The sequence below is a fragment of the Lycorma delicatula genome, chromosome 1 (genome assembly GCF_047948215.1).
Source record: "Lycorma delicatula isolate Av1 chromosome 1, ASM4794821v1, whole genome shotgun sequence".
Lineage (NCBI taxonomy): Eukaryota > Metazoa > Arthropoda > Insecta > Hemiptera > Fulgoridae > Lycorma > Lycorma delicatula.
This window is the reverse complement of record NC_134455.1, coordinates 342,237,808-342,251,079: the sequence shown is the minus strand read 5'-3', so window position 1 is coordinate 342,251,079 and position 13,272 is coordinate 342,237,808. Positions and strand designations below refer to the sequence as shown.

At 33.0% G+C, this 13,272-nt stretch overlaps 1 protein-coding gene across 1 annotated transcript in view; it reads right to left on the bottom strand.

Annotated features, from left to right (window-relative positions):
- The window catches only part of LOC142334339 (uncharacterized), a 166,437-nt gene extending 157,644 nt beyond the window's left edge, over positions 1–8,793 (bottom strand). The window contains exon 1 of the mRNA XM_075382307.1: positions 8,634–8,793. The gene's annotated coding sequence lies outside the window, so the exon portion shown is untranslated. The remainder of the gene's footprint in view (positions 1–8,633) is intronic.
- Between the last annotated feature and the right edge of the window lie 4,479 nt (positions 8,794–13,272).

Genomic DNA, 13,272 nt, shown 5'->3' with positions numbered 1-13,272 from the left:
CGGGCTATGTTTTCCACAGTAGTAAGGTTTAAATTCACTAGTAGGTACAAACTATTATTTCTTTTAAAGCCTGCAAAGCTGAATAAACCAATTTTTCTAGATCTGTGATAAATAATAACTTATTAAAGTTGTTGTTTTTTGATTAAGTACCACAATAATTTTAGCGTCCTTGTAACAAAACAGTCGTTTCTAGAAAATTAGAATTCCGAATATATTATTGGCTTTTATGAAATATACTTGAACAAAACTGTTTTTAATTTTTAAACAAAGTTGTTTTAAAACAAATCAGTTAAGACTTCTAGTATAACATTTTTAAATCGTATACGAGAAATAACATTTTATAAAATGTTTCTAAACCATCAAAAATTACAAATGAGAAAATTAAACTAAGCAGAAAAACAGATAAGTTATGAATGAAAAAAACCAGAAACAAACAATTAAAATCTAATAGAATGGATAAGGTGTTAATGAGATTAAAAAACAAGATAATAATAATAACGTAAACCAGTGAGAATGTGTTAGAACATGTCAGGAATAATTTCTAAAAGACGGTTGAGGAACATTAAAAATTAATATTACTTTTATTCTGTATCCTGTTCGTTACCATTTGTGACAACATCCGCATCACGAATTAAAATTTTATATATATATATAACTAATAGTAGTTTTTATTTCCTTTTTATATAGACTACTACTAAAATGTAACGTTTTATTTATTTTATGATTTGACGCAATTTTATATTTGTTATATTTTAGAATACATTGTTTCAAATGGGATTATTTTAGGAGACTTCAACGAGAACGTATTTACTTGTTATTAATCGATTTTTAAAAATGGACGGAAGTATAAAGCATGAAATAATTTATGTACTATTATAGTAAATTAAATTTCTAGTTTTACTGGTTTAATTTTTAATCAGGAAACTTTCCAACCGACAAACTTGTAGAAACAAATAATATCTAACTTTAATAAAACGAATATATTGACGAACAAACGAATTTATTATTTCAATTTATCATTAATAAAATTAGATTAATATTATAATCAGTGACAATACAATTCCACATGAATTTAAAAGATCAGTAACTGTTACGATACATAATAATAGTAATAATAATAATAATAATAGTAATTATAATTATATATATAAAATATATGTATACTTATATTCTATATATATAATATAAACTTAATACATCTTCTTTGACAATGCTACTGTTGAACAAATCTAACGAAAACGATAAATACGAGAACATATATGATAAATATGATATACGCTGCTTATTAGTAATGGCATGATAACTCTGATTTCTCGTCGCTCACAGTAACATAGTCTTCATAACAGAAACGCGGAATAATATTTACAATTAAAAATGTATTACCTCTCCTTTTCCTACGCTGATTTTATAACTAGCCGTTTTTTACTGAAAAATAAAACATATTTATAAAATTTAGTGAAAAATCAATCGGCTACAATTTTCAATAAAGGGAAATAAATCCGTTCAAATTTTTTGTCTTAACATAAATAACTTAGGCATACTCTGTCACAGACAGTTCTCTAAAAAATTAGAAAGAAAAATACCCTAAAAAAAAAATCAGAGAACTTCAAAAGATAAAATCTGATCTTGATAATTTTTTTATCACTTATAAAAAAGTTGTTATAACAACTTATAACAAAAAAAAATTTAAATAAAAAAATAATGATGATATAAAACTATTGTTTATGGAAAAACCTCAGTTAAAGTTTATTAAAATAGTTAACAAGTTAGTAATTACAAATAAATAAAAATACTATTGATTTCCGATGATGGAGTTCTCTTAATCGCTTTGGATATAGAGTAGCTTATTCGAAAATTAAATCTTATCTTTGAAGTTTTTGATAATATCTTTTTTTCATGTCGATATTCACTACTGTTCCTGAGGAAGCAGCTGATACCTTATTTAAACAGACAAATTCATGTTTACTTGTTATTAAAAGATTTATAAAAATGAAGGCAAGTATAAAGTATGAAATAACTTATGTACTATTTTAGTGAAAATATTTAACACACTAAATGTTAATAACACTTGGTAACATAATTTAAAAAAAGGTCAATCAGAATTAAAATTTGCAGAATCTGGTAGTAACAGTCACATATACAAAGATATTTACCGTAACGTAAATTTTACGCACCAACATAAAGCCATCACGCTTAAAAATTTGAAATATATGATCACATTAATTTCGAGAAAATCAATTTATTAAGTGAAAAACACAACAAAAATCATACATAATACTCACACCAGGTACTATATATATATATATATATATATATATATATACACACACACACATCCGTTCACTTTTCTATGTATTTTTCTAATATCAATTCGACCTCCAGTGATTACAATATACCGATTTATAAATATTCTGATTTATATATATAAAATATATATAATAATATTTTATATGTGATTTATAATATGTATAATATTATTTTATATGTGATTTATTTATATTCTTTGTTACTCTCAATACTCATAAATTCTGTTATTTACTACGTTATTGAATAATTTTTAAATTTATTTTTTGTATAATTTTATGGCTTTTCTATAAAATTATTTTGTTGAAATCTTTAATATTATAAGCATAAGTGATGTTGAAACTAGCTAATCAGACTTTTCAGAGGAAATTTTAACGCGAAACGATGGAAATCATCGATAAATGTTAGAGCTTAAAAAAAAACAAACAGTGAAATGCCTATATAAGTTAAACTGACCGTTAACTAACTGAAATAATTAACTTAACCATTAAATACAGTAGTAGTTAACGTAATAAAATAAAGGCATAAAAATTATTTGTTTTTAAGAACACGTAACAAATAAATTATTTAGTATGTATATACTACGAAGTCGTCTAATCACATCCGATACTGTGTAGCTGTAGTTTTTATCGACATCGTATACTCGTTCGGAATATATGAATCACTCAAAGAAATTATTACACGCGATAAAACATTGCAATAACAGTAGATTGGATTTCATTTTCTTTTAATTGTTAGTTTCCTTTAGTCGAAAAGAATTCTGACTCAATACAGATGTGAGGAGGCACCATGTTGTTCGTAAAGTTTCAATTCAAGAAAACACAAAAATATTCTTTTTTGGCCTCATTAGAGCTAAATGTATTGTGTATGAGAATGAATTTTATGCAGGTACTGCATTCGGGAGGAGATTGAATCATGTAATAATTCTCTCTTGAAAGAAATTCGGGTAAAACAGCGTTTAGATAGCAGTTACAGAACCATGTAATGTACAATATTAAATTTTCTCGCCTCCTCTCTCTCGGAAGAGTGGATTTCTCAGGTTTGAAAATTTATGTCTACGTGGTTTTACCTAAGAGGCAGAAAGTCAGAAAAAAATTCTTTTAACCCGGATTTTCGGGTAAAACCTTTAGTGTTAACTGTAAAAGTTATATAACCAATAATATTTCGTGAACATCCTTATTTTGCCTTAAACATTTTCCACTATATAAAACATACACACACACACACACACACACACAGAGAGAGAGAGAGAGCGAGAGAGAGAGAGAGAGAGAAGAGATTTATATTTTAAAAATAATTTTCAGTTATGATTTTATTATGTATTTAATACATTTTTAACATCTTCCATTTGAATTAAATTCCACTCACTATCCGCCATTTTTTATCTTTTCATATCATCATGTTTGTTTTCAATAGTCTCCCAATCGAATGGTGTAAATAGTTTGGCACATATTTCATGAAAATCAATGCGGATTCTTGAGCTTATACGACGTATTCAAATCACATAATCTCTTTTCTCAGTTAAAAAAAAAAAAAAATAATTAAATCTTAAATCTTATTGAGAATTTTATTAACCAGCAACGTTTTCTTCAATAAAATTTCATCTGCTAAGGAAAAAAAAGCCTCACAATTAAATGCACAAAGACATTTAAACAAACTAAAAATAAACTAATCATTTAAATTATTAAACAGGTATCAGCACTCAGTTTAACAATCGTTTAACATTTTAAATATTTTAAACTAGCATGCTGTTTAACATGTGGCAGAAAACAAAAAAGCTTGAAACCAACATAACCCGATCTAGTTGTTTTTATAAAATTCTTAAAACAAATCATTCGCACATAAAGATGGAAATAATGGAGTTTTATTAAATAAGTAATGTCTGGACTAAACAAAAAACAGTCATGTGAAATGTATCTACTTCCAACAATACAAAAGTACGTGATTAAAAATAGGGTGATTTTTACCTGTTGACTGCTGTGATGTGCCCATGAGGATTGCAGTCCATTAAATCCAGAAACAAAAACAGATTTTAAAAAGGTTATTTTTAAAAATTATGTATTTACAGTCCGCGGTGTTCTAATGTCAGGTTTTATCAATATTCAGAAGCTAACATTACAAATTACCCATCCACCTCTATTTTAATGTAATTTTATTCCTAATCCAAATCTGACTCAATATTCCCAATAATTCTAACTTAACTCATGTTAATATCATAATCTATCTACTGAAGCAGTGAAATGTAAAAAAAAATATGATACGGCCGTCAACATAAAATCGTCATTTTTATTCTCATAAAAATATTTATTACACATTTTTTGTTAGCAGAATATGAAACCAAAAACTTAAAAACAAACCGAAGTCGATGCGAAGAATTCCCAGCTGGGAAAAAGTAACGGAATCCCTAGTGCTTTCCTTTCAAAAATATCGGATCAGTTCTTAAAATTAAATTGAAAAGTAATAGCAATTAATGTACATATAAATTTTAAAGTTTTCTTAAATATTTATTAGCCGTGATTGTTACGTTAAGAATGAGCAAAATCTACTGGTTTTTCTTACTGTGGTTGCATGAATCTATTTTGAAAAAAGTGTTGGCCGATAGTAATACGCGTAAAATCCTTTTCTATTTTGCAAATTTAAATATTACTGTGAAATCCAGATAAGATGTGCTTTTAAAATAAAGCTTGTGATAATATTTGATTTCGTAGATCAATTCTAATAAATGCCTCAGTGCGCTATTACATTAATGCGCTATCTCTCTTTAATTTATTATCGCACTGGATGTTGAAAATTTTCATTGAGCTTTAGCCGCAAACATTTTAGAATTTCTTATTTCAAAAACAAAAAAAATTCAATGGGCTTATTGAAATAATGCAAATGTTCACTGATTCGGGTTTAAACACCTATTGTACTAAGTTATGTTAAGTCGGCTTGACACCAACTGACAGTCAGATGAATGATGACACAGACAGTACAGCCAAGTAATGAGATACGGTTCTGAATGTCTGGAACCAAATACTGATGAAAGAAAATAGAGCACACTCTTCGTAAAGTAATTAGGTGCACCAAAGCTTGGTGCTGATTGCAAATTTGTAAATTTAAACCAATTTTTATGTGTAATTCACAAGTCGGTATCCAGATTGTGGTTTGGTCGACTCAGATAATAAGAAACATCCAAAACAACTACTTGTGCATGACAGCGCGATCACTTTGTTGAAAAATTTCAAAGCTGAATTTCTCAAAAAAGGTCGTTTTTGATAAAATTCGTTTAATTCTGAACGGAAAAGAACTAAATTTTTATTAACTTTTAGCAAACACAAACAATTTTAATTTAAATCTATTGTATGTATCTACACAAATAGTTTTAAAATATTTTCAATGATAAGCCGATTTGTTTTTTTGAAATTAAATATTTATAAAAAAAAAAATATTTATACAATTTTTTATCTTAAAATATAATATTATAATATTGCTTAATATAATCAACGTTAACTAAATGAAAAGATGACACCAGATCTGTTTTTTTTTTGAGCCAGAAATTGTTTTACCCCTTGTTTTGGCCTTCAGTTTTACGCTTAAGTACAGTAATTTTGCTATTTTTGTTTTAATACAATCCTTTCAAAAAAAAAAGTAATAAAAATAAATAAAATAAGTTAAAAATTATTCTACAAAAGTTGTTAAATTATCTCAGAAATACACAGCATTTATTGGAATTGAGAAATGCACACCCCCTTCATCATTCACTCACACAATAGAGTAAGAATGAAGGTTCTAGATTACCTAATTTTTTGGAGCATAATTACTTTTATATACCGTACTTATTACTTTCTTTGAAAATATCACTGAAACCAATATATTATAAAGCACATAAAATTACTTAAAATATTATAAAGCACTTAAATAAAAAAAAACAAAAAAATTATAAGAAGAACTTGAAAATTTCAGTTTGCAATTTATAATGCGATATTTCCAGTTCAGTCTGTTGTAACACTTGATACAATTCTCATTTGAACCCTCTCCTCTACCGTATAAACGAGATTACCAAACTAAGTCGGCAAACATGTTACACCGCGCAATTTTAATTACGTCTACTTAATTTTGTTTAGTATTTATCCACTCTTATAGCTGTTACTTTTTAAAAGTTTTAGTCTGTCCACTTCCTTTTCTAAAAATCTTACTTTAAAATGCGATATTTGATTAGAAGAACGTCTCAAAAAGAACTTAGAAGAAGCAGTAAAATGTTTCCTATCTCAAATTTTGTAATCACAGTGAACCAGATTAAAAAAAGATTTAATTAAATATAAGTATTATATAATTAATTATACAACATTTTATAATATGTAACATTTGAATTTTAAAAAAATGCTCTTGTTTTAACTTTTTAAAGAATTCTTAAAAAAGATCGGGACGACAGCTGAAGAGACGGTGCAGTATAAAGTTACAACATTTATTATTACTTACCGGTTTAGTGTGAACGTTACATTCAAACTTCTTGTATAGTTCGACTTTGTTTCAGCATTTTATTATACAGAACTTGAATAGTTTTTGTTATGAAAATACTTGTGGTCACTGACCTCGAGAAAGAACCAAAGAAGGACGAGGTTGGTCGACTAACGGACGAGGATTCACTTTAAAATTATTTATTTCATAATTTTGTTGTAAAAGCCTTTTTTTTTTTAACTTGAGACAGAATACTTCCAGTAACTAAAATCATTCTATTTATTAGCTATCAGGCACTTTTTAAACAGTATTCGGAGATAGAACTAAATATCAAGAAAAATTAATAAAATTTTGGAAATCTTCGGAAAAAATTCGACATTTCTTAAAAATTACTTAGAGCTTTGCTTTAAAGAAGTTTGATTTTGACTTATTAATAAAAAAATAACATATTTAACTGGAATACCGTAATATCTTACTTCATGGGTAATTTCATACTTATTACAAAAACTATCGTCTATTATTACGATTATTTTTATAAATGTATTAAATTAGTCTATACTCATTATACAACTACAGTTAAATTAATAATTACTGTTTTTTTTTTGTTTGCAAAAAGGAGGCCAATTTTTATTTTAAAAAATAAGAAAAATAATGAATGATTCGTAACCAGTAACGACAGATCGTTTTTGTGTGGCTGCAAAACCAATCCTGTCGGTTTTGAAATCACAAAACGGCCGTTCCAGAAGGTTGTAGAATGAATCATGCCGTCTGGTAGCAGTAACAGAAAAATTAAACCGGATTTCAGGGCTTACAGTGCTGGATTATAGATTCTTAGAAACCACATCATATTTCATATAAAAATTTAATGAGTTGTTTTTTATATATTTTTTCCAATAAATCTCACTTAATAAATTAATCGATTAATTTTAAATTAATATAATATTTTGAATAGATTTTTCTATTTCATGACGGAAGCTATTCATATCTTTAATTAATTTATATAAAAATATTTTTAAAACCAATTTTTAAAATATAAATAAATTTGAAATTTACGTAACTTTCAACAGCTCAATTTCCACGGTTTGAAGAAACCTGAATACAACATACCGTCGTAAACCTTTTTAACATCTATTCTTTTAAAACAGAAAATTATATGTTTTTCAACGGAGAAAATATTTTACTCCAAAAATGTCTATATAAAACTTGAATGATAAAATATATGACAATACAAACTCTCTACAGAATTTTGCCGAATAATGGACCGGAAATTACTTATAATTAATTTAGTTTGGCCAAATCAGCAAATCTAATAAGCCAAATCCAACCAATTAAAAAAAAAAAATCATATCTAGTTAAACTCCCTTTTAATGTTATTTCCCGTGGATTATAGCTTACACATAATCACTCCCTCTTCTTAAAAATGCAAACCTTAAACCTCTATCTTTTTCTGTTTAGTCTCCTAAACCTAAAACCTAAATTACTTTAAGTTTTCAAACTGCGATCTACTGAAACTAGTATCTGCAGTAAATATGTCTACTCATAATAATACATTTCATCAAGCAAATTAATTAAGTCGGATTATCTTTAAAGTTACGCAGAAGTACTGTAGAGGAATAAGTTTTATTGTGGCCAAAATTTTCATCAACGTACATTAGTTGAATAAAGAAAAGAAATATATTAGTCGAATTAGTTTCATGGGTGATGAATTGTGACAAGAAAAAATTGTGATTGCCAAAAATCAACAGGAACTCAACGTGTTACGACTACTGTCAGTCACCCCGATCCTGCAGGTAACAATGATAAAAGTGAAAGGTTAGTTTTCAGTTTCTTAGAACAATGAACAAACCAAATAAAGGAATATTTAAAAAAAAATGTAAACTGTATTTTACCTTCATATTTAATAATTCTACTCCTTCCTTGTGTTATATTAAAGTCATCACAGATCATATATTGATGAAACCAATAAATTAACACAACACAAAAATCACGCAACAGATGGAACCAGTATGTTGGCCAAACGAAACAACACGTTACTGCACGGTCGCTCGTTTACTAACATTTCTTCGCATACCTGCTGTATTAAAACTTATCTCTACCTCCCGCTCATTTCTGCAGCTCCAAGCCACGAATTCTACCGATAGTACTCGAACATCAACGATCTGATTATAGCTAGATTTTATTACTAAAAATATTATTACGCTTATTTTTTTCATTTTGAATTATAACGTCTCGTTGGTACAAACTAAACTTAATTTTCTTCTGAATTTCATCTGTATTAATGCATATTAATAACATCATAAGGAAATACATATAATAATTCATTCGTACAAAATGTACTTCCCAGTTTAAATGTTCATGCAGGCGTTGTTTTATTATATTACTATTTTTTAAATAGATGTGTCTCACTTGTAAAATTGTTATTTGAAAAAAATTCTCTAAAAACGATCAACCAAATATTACCCAATACATTGTTATATTATTAACGCTGAATGAAATCGTTTATTTTTTTGACTTAGGTTACTCGATATGTTTCTTCATAATTTTCTTTTTGTTTTTTAATTTCTTTTTATTTTGGAGTAATCTTCCTAACTTAACGAATTGCGTTTTAAATTTTCGCTCTTAAAATATCACGCATTCTGTCTTTTACTTTCCTGTCTGACGCTATAACAGAGCCATTGCTTTAGAAAGTATTGTAATCGGTCCAATTTTGGCATATGAGGTTTTCACCGGATCTTGACGTTTTTACACCTAAGGAATCCAAAAAACCGGATAGAAATTTTCCAGATGTTCGTATGTACGTGAGTGTGTTCGGTCTTGCACTCCTTATGTAGAACTACTGGAACGATTTTGACCAAACTTGGTCAGATTACTTCTATGTATGGGGCATTGATGTCATTAAATTTTTAACTTAAAAGGTCAAGGAAGTGAGGCTGTACAGCAAGATTACCTTCAGTATCTCGAGATTTTGCCTACTAAAGGTCTAATTTTTTTTAAGCACATTTTTTAACAATTAAATAATAATAATATTTGCAATAAAACTTTTGTAAAATCGCACCTTCCCCCCAAAAAAATTATTTAAATAAACTAACGGCTAAATACTGCCTTGATAGTACCCCTTCTCACCACAAGGGGCGATAGTGTAGCACTAACGTACAGCTGTTGTAGTCGTGTGGTGTGTTGTGACATCACAGGTGAGCGGTAGAACTAAATAAATTAATAACATAGGAGACCGGGAGTGATCACCTTGCGGTCTCCTTGATAATACACGTCTGTTCGGCGACCCCTGCTGTACGGAACCCGGCAAGAAGACTCACTAGTAGACAGGTGAACATAATTGGGGAGAGAGCGGCACGCAAAATCACCGACGGCAGAAGGTTGGATCCGGAGGTCCTCCAAGAAATAATCTCAAACGAAATTTCCAGCATACCGGAAACGGAGCATAGATACCACCCTGTGTACTGGTGGAACCAGGAGATCGCCGAACAAAGAATCATACTTCAGCGAAATAAACGAACGGCCCAAAGATTACGAACTAGACAGGGATCTGAGGCTCAGATTGAACAAACTATGGAGGCCTATAGGACGGCTCGGAAAACGTTGAACTACCTGATTAAGAACGCCAAGAGATCTAAGTGGAGGGAAATGTGTGGTGAGCTCGATGCTGACCTATGAGGGCGAGCCTTCCAAATAGTAATGAAGCGATTGGGGAGGCGAGTGCCTGCGCTGAATGAGGACGAAGTGGCGCGCCAGATGTCCGTACTTTTCCCACGGGAGGAGGAGATAAGACGGAAGGCAGTCTTGTGCGAACGTGGCAGGTTCGCACAGGATGAGGTGATTGCCGCAATTAACAAGTTAAATAACAAGAAGAGTCCGGGCCCAGATGGAGTTCCGGCAGCGGTCATTAAAGGTCTGGCTAGAATAGTACCGTGGGAGATGACGGACATTTTGAGTTATGGGCTGCAACACCGCACTTTCCCTCAATGCTGGAAGTAGGCCAGAACGGGTTTTCTTCCCAAACCGAATACAAACCCAGGCGTTTGCGAGTACCGTCCTATCAGCCTCATAAATAATATGGGTAAGGCTGCTGAGAGACTTCTTGCTACCAGGATCCAAGAGGAGCTGGACCTAAACGGAAGCCTACATTTGGAGCAATATGGATTCCGTAATGACCGTTCGACACTGGATACGATAAACAGGGTGGTTAGCTGGGCGGCGGAGGTACGGAACGGTACTTGGAGGACCAGAAGGATCCCATTGATGGTCCAGTTAGATATCAAAAATGCGTTTGGCTCGGTACCGTGGACGGCCATTGTAGCGGCGCTCAGAGAAATGAATGTTAGTGACCACTTGCTAAACCAGGTTGACTGCTACCTGTCTGATAGATGGACGGAGGTTCGTACTTTGGAGGGGGTGGTGAGATTTCCGGTCTTCGGTGGAGTTCCGCAGGGGTCTGTGTTAGGCCCCTTGCTATGGAACATCTTTTACGACCGGGTGCTCCCGTTTCCTTATCCGGAAGGAGTCAGCGTAGTCACTTACGCTGACGACATTGCACTATTGGTGGAAGATAAGGAAATTGGTGATGCAGAGGATAAAGCAAATCGCTCCCTCCAACTCATAGACAACTGGCTAATAAATAACAATATGGAGGTGTCCCCGGCAAAAAGCAAGTGTATCCTCTTCACGGGTAGGAGAAGACTGCGCGGCGTTCGGGTCATGATCCGTGGAGAGGTTATAACTGAGGTCAAGGATACAAAATACCTAGGGGTGACAATAGATAAAAGTCTCAAGTTTGGTGGGCATATAGAAAATGTGTGCAAAAAAGTAGGGCTCACCATAAAAGCCATCAGGAGATTATTCGTGGAACACACAGTACCGGGGGCCTCCAAACGGAAACTGATTGCGTCGGCGGCGGTGTCTGCGGCGTTATACGCGGCGCCGGTTTGGGCTGATGCAATCAGGATACAAAGAAACAAGGATAAACTGCGAAGAATGCACAGAACGGCATTGTTGGGAGTGGTGGCAGGGTATCGTACTCTGTCATATGAAGCTATATGTGTGCTTGCGTCGGTCCCGCCGATAGAACTTCAGATCAAGAGCAGCAAAGCGAGAGCGGAAGGGTGTAGTAGAGCTGAGACCGAGGCGATGACCCGACAGTGGTGGAAGGAAGTATGGGCAGAGACTAACGCTGCGGCCTGGACCAGAAGGTTAATAAGTGATTTGGACGCATGGATGGATCGCCAACATGGCGAGGTGAACTTTTACATAACACAGATGATGTCGGGTCATGGATGTTTTGGTTACTATTTAAAAAGATTCGGCAAGAGAGACACACCCAACTGCGACTACTGCCAGGAGGTGGACGACGCAGAGCAGACGATGTTCGAATGCCGAAGATGGGCACAATACAGACAATTCACAGCAGTCAATAACCTGAACGCGAATAACATAGTACAGTGGTCGCTAAGGAGGGAGCAGAACCGGAACGTTTTTAACAATTTCGCCGGTACGGTTCTTCGCACTAAGGAAGAGGAGGCGCGACGAAGGAATCGTTAGGTTCAATCGTAAATAGGAATAGGTGGAAAGCCCCGTCTCCGAGAGCCTGTATGCCCTGGCGTGCAGGTTTCGGTGAGGGGACGGGGACTCCAGGGAGATTTCGCGGGGATAAAATTAAATGACCTAGACCCGGCCGGCGTGGCTGGTTTTGGGGGTGCGCGCGCTCATTGTCCTGGTCGCACCGGTTCGAGGCAAATGGCATAAAGACCGAGACCCGGTTTCTGTCGGCGGTGGTGGGGAACGGCATAGCCGGGCTTTGCCCTCGTCGGCGGGAATTAGAGGCAGGCAAGAAAAGATCTAGTACCGGGGCGGTTGACCTGCCGTGCCGGGTGTAAAACCGGTGGGCGGGAAGACCATAGAGTCAAAAGACACGTCTCTGGGCCGAGTATACTTAATTGGATGTCCGGCCCAGGGATGTAGGGGGGGAAAAAAAATTAATAACATTTAAAGTGTAAAAAAGTATTTTAAGTGGGGCCGCTAGTACCACCATACTCGAGCGAATGAAATACGGCATGCGCGTGCGCTTTAGTTAGAATCATTGAATTAAATAAATAAAAAAATATATTTAAATAAAATGATAAATATTTTAAATTAAGTTGTGTGTAATTCTTGCATAAGAAAAAAGCCGCGTGACGGGAAATTCCTACGACTGTGTTATCAGCTTTTTTCTTCCTTTACAGTTCTATATCCTCCTCCACTTTTCATTTCGTACCAATAGTCACAGAGGTGTGAGTTGATATTCCTAGAATATCTAGATATCCCTAGAATATCTAGATATTCTAAGAAGAAGATTGGACTATTAGGCGTTGAAGTATCACCATACGGAACCCTAAATAAGTCGAAGGGTGTAGTTGTGTGCAGGGACTTGCTGAATTGTACCGAAAAGGAGATCGTCGAGGAACTCAGTGCACAGGGAGTTGTAGCTTGTCGTTAATTAAACACCCGGCGCGGTGGAGAAGTACAACCCTTCGGGTC